Below are 9,645 nucleotides of genomic sequence, written 5' to 3'. Positions count from 1 at the left end.
CCCAGCCTCTCACCCATCTCCTCATGCCCAAAATGGTATTTTGTTATTTCTTGAAATTTGCATGCAACTGTGGCACTGACCACTGACTTTACATCTGCAATTTATTCATCCATACCCTCCCAGGTCACCCCCCAGCACACAGAGCACTCTCGACCAAAAGCCACCAGAGCAGGGCTCCCCTTGCAGCTCTCAGCTCAGGCATGCTGCAGAGCTATCAACACCAGACTCTCACCTATGCACTCTTTTACAGCTTATGCATCTACCAAAGAATGAGAACAAAATGGGGGGAGAAAACAGGACTCCATTACTTGGAGGCAAATACACACACACAGAACAGGCAGGTGTTTTGTGTTAATATTCTGATGGCTAAGAAAAATTCATTATGTGCAGGTCTGAGCTAAAAACAGCATTACCTGGGACTCAGGATAAAATCAGCTTGTCTTGTAAGGCAGTAGAAGGGATTTTTGCAGTAACAGTTACATCTTAGCTTTCCAGGTCACTAAAAGAAAAGGCTTCTGTAAAAAAGGGTTTTGGGTTTTTTTTATGAAAAAGAATAAGCAAGACACAGAAGATCCTTTCCTGGCCCAGAAGTGTCTGCCTGGAGTCATCACATTTAAAAAGCAAAAATTCCAACAACGAGGCCAAGAATATTGAATGGATATGATAACACCAAAACCAAGTCATGATACAATAACAGTAATTCTTTTTTTCTTTTAAATCAAATGCACCATTCTTAGTTTTCAAAAGATGTGATTATGTTAAGATTTCCCAACAGTTCTATGCTACTCCCAAGCCATCAAAAATGGAGTGTACTTATGTAACTCACACCTCATCATGATTTTAAAGCTTTGCCATTTCTCTGTTATCAGGCTTGCACAACCTCCTTGCCTTGTTTTTTTTTCCTCGAATCCACTGTTTATCTGTGTAATTTCATACATACAGCAGAGATGCAGGGAACCTCATGCTTCAGTGATCACTTCACCATCTCTCAAACTGAGTGGCACTGGAAAAAAAATGCAATATGGCTGTAATATACTGTTTGATAGCTTGTTCAGAAAGCATACATGGTACTTCAAATCACAATAAAATAGTTCAGTAGCTACGTCAATGGCAGTAAGACAGCAGAAAGAAAAAGGTTGCTTAAGGTGAATGAAGGTAAAACAGCAGACTTGTTGACCAGAAGAGCTCACAGAATCACACCCAGCCATCAGGGACAGCAGGCGCAAATGAACAGATATTATAGCTGTTAGGAGGCTTAATTGCTACTTGGGCTGGGAAGGGAGGAAATGAAGACTCGGAGCACAGATAACTTCTCAGCATAATAGATAAAACACCAAAAAATTGCCGACGGAGACCGAGTGTTTTTGTGTGTGAGATCATTAAACACCGTGGATTCCGTGGGTAGGAATCCTGAACGCTCACTGAGCGGATGGGGGACAAATCAGCTGGGGGCACATCGTGGTGAATTCTTGGGATGGAAAAGGAGGTCTACTCAGGAACTGCAGGAGGTCCTTAAAGCGGAGCAGTGAGGTGAAGCTCTTTGGTACGGTATTCAACTGGAACGGAACAGCACCGATCCCAGCTAAGCACCTCCCTAAAGTCTGTTCTTATAGCATTTGATCCTACAGGCGAGGAAGGAGAGATGAAGGGATAAGGAGCTTTTAATCTTGCCTGGTATTAAGTGACACACCAGCAGCTGGGACAAACGCTCTTTACAGGCAGAGGGGAAAGCCAACCACCGGAGCGGAGTTTGCAGCCTGAAGTCACATCAGTAATAGTTTTGCTGCTTTTGCAACAGAGCACCACTTCTCACAGCAGCTACTTCGTGTTCCTGTTATGCTGTCAGCTGTGACCAAACTCTCTCTTGCAACACATGTACCCTTGGGTTGTCCATACCACATGCACGGCCTCATCTGTGTGCAGCTCTCAGGCCTGTTAATGGTTAAAGGAGGGGACAGCTTCAGGCACGAGCCCTGTACAGCCATCTTTAAACAGGAAAGGGAGTGCCCCCGTCTACCTGGTTGTTAGCCAGACTGCTATTGCTCAGTAATGCCACGCTGCAGACCTTCTCAGTTAAGACGTGGAGCTCTCTGAGCACAAGGTCTCTGGATCGATGACAAGTTGACGTAAGCCCGTCACACATCATGTTTCAGTCATACACCAGCACAGCAAACTGGAGCAATATCAGGACTGCAGAGCAGTTACGTTTGTATGCTTACTGATAATCGTGATGATCCTCGACACAGCTGTGAGATACCTGAAGAGATAAAACGCCCCAAGTTCACAGACATCACATTTTTATTGGCTGTAGTGGAGTAACTGCTGTATCCAAACTGTGACATGTAAGATGAGAGCTTTTTTTCATCCTTCCCAAACCAACTCCCTTAAAGAGTGCAGTTACTGGACCTGCTATAGTTGAAATCAATAATTAGAAGCTGTAATTTCAAGAGACATTTTCTCTGCACTTTATACTTCAGTTTCTGTTATCTCTGCTATGTAAACAGAAACACAATGCAGTTTCAGCACAGCAGCTAATAAAAACTATGCTATCTCAAAAGGTTCTTCTCTCCAAGCCTCCCTGTGCTCCTGCCCCCTCTTTGCATTGGCTCTTAGCCCACATGGCAAGCTGCAGCAGCTTACCAATTAATGGTCAGGTTTTCTTGGATTTTTCTTTCATTTTGTTTGTAATAATTACTGGTTAGTAGCTCAGCAAAGCAGCACAGCACTGCAGAGCCACGCAAGCCCTCCAGCTTTTCACGTACAGGAAAAGGAGCACCACCAAAATCAGCAGGGAGCGCAGCATCAGGCACTTTGCTGCAGCTCAGCTGCAGAGCAGGGGGAACTGGATGGGAAAAGGGACTTCCAGCAGCACTGCATGAGCAGCGAGGTGAAGGTGGGGGGGCTTCCCAGGGAAGAGCTAAAAGAAGGAACAGATGTTTCTGGGTGTGCTCTGAAAATCAGCAGGGAGCACATGAACAAAAGAAGTGCCTCAGGAGGACAAATTGTAGCCTCCATTCAACAGACCAGGGTCCCTTGAAGAAAAAAGGTATTAGCTCTCTGCCAGCACTGCAGTGCCAGGTCTGCCTGAGTTCATGATCTGCACTATGGGAATGTCAGTGATAACACAATCTACTCAATCGCTTTATTGATTTAGAACAGCTCTTTCAAAGGTAACAATTCACAGTTCTTTCAAAGAGTAATGAGGTGAGCATTTATTGAGTGATTGTGATCAAGCTTCTGATGGAATGCTTGGCAAAGGCAAGTGTAAAGCAATATCCACTGCTTTTTTTTTTCTTTAATGAAAGTATTTCATTTGGAAGAAAAGTTTTTATGTGAATAGTGAGTGTGCACCTCACATCTTCCATTTCTGGAAAAAGAAACCCAAATTGCTCAGAGAAGAACTGTTCCTAACAGCGACAGGAAAACAAGTGCACCAAAATATTAAAAGATGTTCCAAATCTCTCCAGTGAAGGCCTTTGAGGGATGAAATTTCAAATGCCAGAGAAAGCAAGAATTCCTGAGCAAGTCCTACACTTGTTAAACAGAAAGAGGCCCAACAACAGTGATGCCCTTCCTCATGCAAGGCTTGGCATCTGGGGAGGTACACAGCAGTGCAGAATGGATGTACAGATCCCAAAAATGTATCTTGACATCCTAATTCCTGATTGTTCTTGAATCTACTTTATTATGAATGAGCCACGAAGAGTGCAAGGAAGGCATTTACAGAACTGTTTTTGGAGATGGACTTACAGTGAAAGTGGGGAGAACAGTGACAAGGACATACTAACAGTTACTGGAAAGGAAATTGTGAAAGCCTTCAAAAGAAACCAACCAACCAACCAACCAACAAACAAACAAAAAAGCCAAAAAAAAAACAGCCAAAAAACAGTAGAGAGACCAAAATAATTACTCAAGTAATAATTGCTCCTCAGCTAGAAATGATCATCTGGAAAGAAGAGTACATTTCACAATGTAAATCCATCAATGGCAGAGTAAGAGAAACTGACCGATCTCAAGGCTACTGATTGCAGGGTGGCTGTCTGAGAAACAAAGCAAGCTCCTGTATTTACTGCATTTCCATTTTCTCCCTCTGCAGAAAGGAAGTGAAAGCTGTTCACATATCTGCTTTACCTACATTACTTCTTGGATGAATGAAAAGCAAAGCAGCACTGACAAAAATAGTGATACTAAGCTGCTCTTCTTTAACAGCCCCTCCATTAATACTGGTATTTTGTCCAGCAGCTTTCCCAGGGTTGTACAGTGTTACAAAGTAGGTGTGATGGGAAACAGCCTCACCTGCTGGTTTGAGGAGAGGAGAGGCAGCCAGGTGCTCACACAGCTCAGTTCTCCTCCCCTCACACCTCCAGCATCCCAAAGGAAAATCACCTTTCTTCTTTTCTGCTGCACTGTATTCTATAGCAGCAGCAAAAGTATTTGATAGAGATCTTTGCTGCTGTTTTCTTAAATATATTTTCAAAAACGGAAAGAAGAAATAAAAACAGAAGACTGTGCTGTCTTATTAAAGGTAGGACCTTTCATTAAGAAGTGTTATCTGTGTATTGGAACAACCAAAGAGCGAGAAACAAAGCAGATGTCGGGTCACCACGAAGCTACACACGTATCTCCTGCTGCTTTTTCTGCCTCAATTAAATCAAGTTCTAAACTCCTGCTGGGGCACGTATGTAAGCCCACCACATCTCCCCGTCCTGCAGACAGTCCCTCTTCTGCCTTTGCAAGAAGCTGCTGCCCACCCCTATCTCTGGTACGTGCCCGTGCACAGGTGTGCTCAGTCCGCAGGGCCGCAGGATGCCATGCAGGAACACGTTCCTTCAGCGTGCTGGTCCAAAGTGAGTGGAATTTCCAAATGAATTGTTCCATTTTGCTGGTTAAGACTCTAATGACTGTCATTGGTTCATTATCTTGATTACAGAAAACATTTACAGAACAGGGGTCACGGAATGTTATTTATGTCCCCCCTCGGCTTCATAACTGCACACTTCCTTTAAATAGGACTGATCTGACTTTCAGAGGACTGATGGCTTCCAGTTCCCATGAGAAACAAAAGGCTCTGCACTCACTGCACTTCCAAATGTCAGGCCGTGCTATTTCAGTGGCCGTGCTCAGATGGGAGAGCTCAGAGTTAGAGATGCGCAGGAAGGGCTCAAAGTAGATGGAAAGAAACTGAAAACTTCATTAGAAATGAGCAAGCAGACGGCAGCTACAAAGATGCACGTAAGGAGTCGTACTCCTTCCAATTCCTGATCGCTTCCCAGGGGCTCTGCTGAGCTTTGAGAAGTCGGTTGATTTCATCCCCCCATCCATTTTGCCCATTCGGCTCTTCCTGTGGGACATCCTTGGCCAGATTGACACCATCAGTCTGCAGGCCAAGTCATTCTGCTTATGCACTGTTGTTTCTGGAAACAAGGGACCATTGAACACAGTGACAAAGAGCTATTAGAAAGAAATAAAAGAAAAAGAGAGGAAAAACAAACCAACCAGCAAACCCAACATCCATACAGGCTTATCAGGAATTGTATCAACCTAACAGTGGATTTTAGAAATGAGTCTTTGGTTCATAACCAAAGATGCCTTATCTGACTCCCAGTGAGATGTAACAATTTCCCTTTCTGCTGGAGTGCTTGCTATGTTTGTTTGGACAAGAACAGTGCAGTGTGGGTTTTTGTTATCTTCCCTGTATGTACATATGTGAATCTGCACACATTTTATAAGTAACAATGCAAATAAGTTATAGTAAACTATGTGCATGGCAAAAGAAGTGATAGTTTGCTCTGAGTAAGAATGCAGAGTTCTGTGACAGCTTCCACCTTCCCTCGGTCACTGCTGGCCTCTCTCATTCCACTGAGCATTTTCCTCTCAACTCAGTATGGAACAGTCTTATAAAATGCAGAAATCAAAACCAGAGATGAAACTGATGGGGAAAAAAATGGTCGCTCAACGGCCATTCCTACAGACAGCCCCACATCTGTGTGCTGATCCACATCCAGGATATTCACAGCGCTTCCCAAAGACGAGCACGTCCACAGGGGTGGCAGCAGGGAGCTAAGTGCCAGCGAGCAGATGCGGAAGGAGAATCTTTGCTGCTAACAGATATTTGCTTTGGTAACGGCGCCCTGCGAGCTGCTTTCCCAAAGCACTCATTTCTGGCACAACGCCGAGCACAGCAGCATTACTGATAGATCCTTCAGTAAAAACAAACACGCAGGGCCTCTTTTACCTGAGGGGGAATGCTGTGCAATTACATGAGGGAAAGAGCGCTCACATACTGCTTTATTCTGCTGTATGGAGGTGTCCACAAAGGCACCGCTTGTGCTACATACAAATGTCACAGAATTACCCTTTTGGACCCTCTCCCAAAAAGTGTATGCAGGCAACAGCAATGCACCAAGGTTGAACGGAGCATTTCTCCAACAGTTAAAAGCGTTTGTCGGAACAAATGACTGCAGCTGCAAATGGGAAGCGCCACGTTCTGGGTAACAGGTAACATTTCCAACTGACAGACTGCAGGGAAACACTCGGCACTCACGGACAAATGTGGTCAGGACAAGGCAAAAGCCATCACTGATGTGACACAGGCATAAAGGAAACACCACAAAACCCCGTTCTGCTTATGGCCAGGGGAATTCCAACATGAAAACAGCACCTGGACTGGGCGAGAAATACAGGCGAGTCTGCCAGGTTGAAGGCAGTTAGCAACTTAGGCACACGCTTCTGGCAAAGAGACAAGCAATGGGAAATCAAGCACAAAGCTCAACACAAGAGTCTGTTACGTTGCAGACATTTTTCAGATGGAGAAAAAGATCAGCTGATGTATTTTGGGGCCATTCGTTCACTGGAGGCTGCGGGGAAGTATCACTGCAGATGTAGGCATGATGCTGAGGTGCCTTTGCTGGGAAGGGAATCCCACCTTTAATTTGTTTAGGTGTGAAGCAGTGCAAATAAAGCTGTGACGAGCTGCGTGTTGAGCAATTCGCCTACAGGCGGCGGAACGACCAGATCTGTGCTACAAAAACATGATGGCCATGGATGGCTCATCCCTAGATTGTCACAGGGGGGCAAATCTTAGGAAAAACAAAACAAAACAAAACAAAACAAAAAAACTGCTTTTCAGAAATATAAAATTAAATCTCCATAGGAAGCATCTACTCTAAATAAATAAATAAACGAGCGAACGACTGAATAAAATCAAGTATCCTAAAACTTCTTAGCAGCAGACATAGAAACCATGTGCGTACAGCTTTCTAGAACCCTACTTAAGAAGCTATGTAAACCGTCAGGGAGCTTCCCTCAATCCATGGCTGTTTCTCCCCACTGATTTGACAAAGCTGATGCAGATCTCAGCGTTCTCAGGCAGGGATGCTTGTGAAAGGACAGCGGAACAGACGGAACGGATCGCTCTGCTTCTGAGTGCAACTTCTGGGCCGTTTAACAGTACGACTGCAATAAGAAGAGAACACAAAAGCAACATGAAGGAATGGTACCATGCTGCCCAGCTTGGCTGGAGAATAAAGGGCCAGAAAAATATCTCCAGAGCCCAGGGTTAATCTCCCCTGGTCAGTCCAGTGCTGGTTACTGTGTCTGCTCTGATGTTCCCCATCGAGAATGGTGGCTGCCAACAAACCAGCATGAATCTCTTCTGATTTCAAGCTGGTATGGAGGGTTAGAAAATTTCATGAAGGAAAAAAAAAGATTATTTGACATAAAGGAGAAAAACACAGAAAGGTAAAAAGGAAGAGAAAAATAAGAAGTCGTGTAAGGAAGTAAACTGAATTAGATATACAGCCTGCTTTGGATCACAAGGCAAAAGACCTCTAATTTCAGCTAACAATGGTTTCCAGCCTTGTTTCAGTTTTCATGTCACAAAGTGTCTTCAGACTTCTTGTGGAAGCAACAGCCTTCTCTTTACAAGCAGCAAGGAGCAATGGCTGCCAGAGATTACAGCCAAAGTGTGCAGAAGAAATGCTAGCAAGAAAAATCACATGTCCATTAATACTGTGGCTCACAATTCTCAACCAATTTTGTTTAGCAAAACCTCCGTCCACCAAAACGCTTAAATCCCCATCAAACGTTCAGCACTACTACTGAGTTCAAGTGTGTATTTAATTACCATCGAACATGTTTAATTACTATTGACTGAGGTTTTCCCATGTATGCTTCAACCTCTTGAAAAAACAGCTCACAGCGCACATGGCAGCATTCAATGCTTTCTGTTTCAGTATCAGCCCGTCCCGTTCTGGGGCACAAAGGACAAGATGCTGCTCTCCCAGTCCATTTCCACCCGCACCCTCCGTGCACCGAATATGAGGTAAGCACAGTAAAGGCAAGTCCCTTTTCCCAGAGCGCAGTGAGCATCCCGTGCTGGCATGCAGTGGGCAGTGAAGCTCAGCTGTTTGAGGACTCAGTGGCACCCTTCCTCCCCGCAGCGCTCTCTGGCCAGCTGCAACTCACAGCAGTGCAGGCTGGCTGCCTTCAGAAGGCTGTGCAGTCATACTGACCACAAACAGGGGCAGCCGCAGTGCCAAGCCACAGCTGCAAGTAGATGGAGACACAGGTGTGGCCCTAAGACCTCTATATGTACAAATATAGAAAAACCTCTATGTGAATGTGAAATACTGCTCTCCTGAGAAGCTACCAAATTTACGAGCTCATATTGGCAGTTTGCTTCTCAGTGAAGGCTTGCCATAGCTATATACTAAAAGCAAAATAGCAGCAGTTGTCACTGGGATAGATTAAATCCACAATAAGACCACAAGTAAAATAGATGGGCCCAATACTCACAACATCAAAGCTATCAAGAACAGCTCTGGTGAAACAAGAAAAGATAAGTTAAGAAGCAAATACACCAATGGAAGGAGCAGAACATGAAGCCAGCAGACGTGGATTCTCAAGTAACAAAACCTGAAGAGAACTAGTAGCCTGACAGGAGAATTCCATGGTTAAAACAAGAAAGAATAAATAGCTGTGCAAAAAGCAATGGTCTCTTAATGTATGCCACCAACTAAAATCACTCTAGTGCTAAGATGAGGACAGTAAAGTTGCTGAAACAAGGCAAACAAATATTGCCTATCTCTATTTGATAACGTGGGTAAGTTGCTGCTATGCAGGGATGAGGAGATGCGTCCAGGATTCCAAGCAAGTAATGCTGAGATCGTGTTCAGAATTTTGTAGGGAAAAGCATAGCCACAAGAACCAAACACTCCATAAAATGTAGGATAGTGGTGGGACCGTGATGGCAATTCCTGGTGAGTTTTGGGATAACCAGGTAATTGCTCACAAGTAGGTGTCCTAAGATAGAAGAAAATAATAACTAATAATTGCAAGAGATGGGTTTAATATAGCCCTAATTCACTTCATGATAAGGATCTTTATTAGAAGTAAAGCGACATCGTTAACAGCAGTGAGCAGTGTTCTACAAAAGGGCTGTCCTGCCCAAACCCCGTTCTGTGCTGACCGCATCGGGACACGCTGCACCTCTCTAAGGTGCTCCACCAACAAACAGCATTGTAGGGCAAACAAAGACACGCAGCAAAGAGCAGGTTGTGTGAATGCAGCTGGGTCGGGCAGAAGATGTTGTAGTTAACGATTACGTCAGCACTGCGTCTGCTCTGATCTGCTGTTGTTCTCAGT

The sequence above is a fragment of the Tetrao urogallus genome (assembly GCF_951394365.1).
Source record: "Tetrao urogallus genome assembly, chromosome: 10".
NCBI lineage: Eukaryota > Metazoa > Chordata > Aves > Galliformes > Phasianidae > Tetrao > Tetrao urogallus.
The sequence above is the reverse complement of the archived record's forward strand: the minus strand, read 5'-3'. Positions refer to the sequence as shown.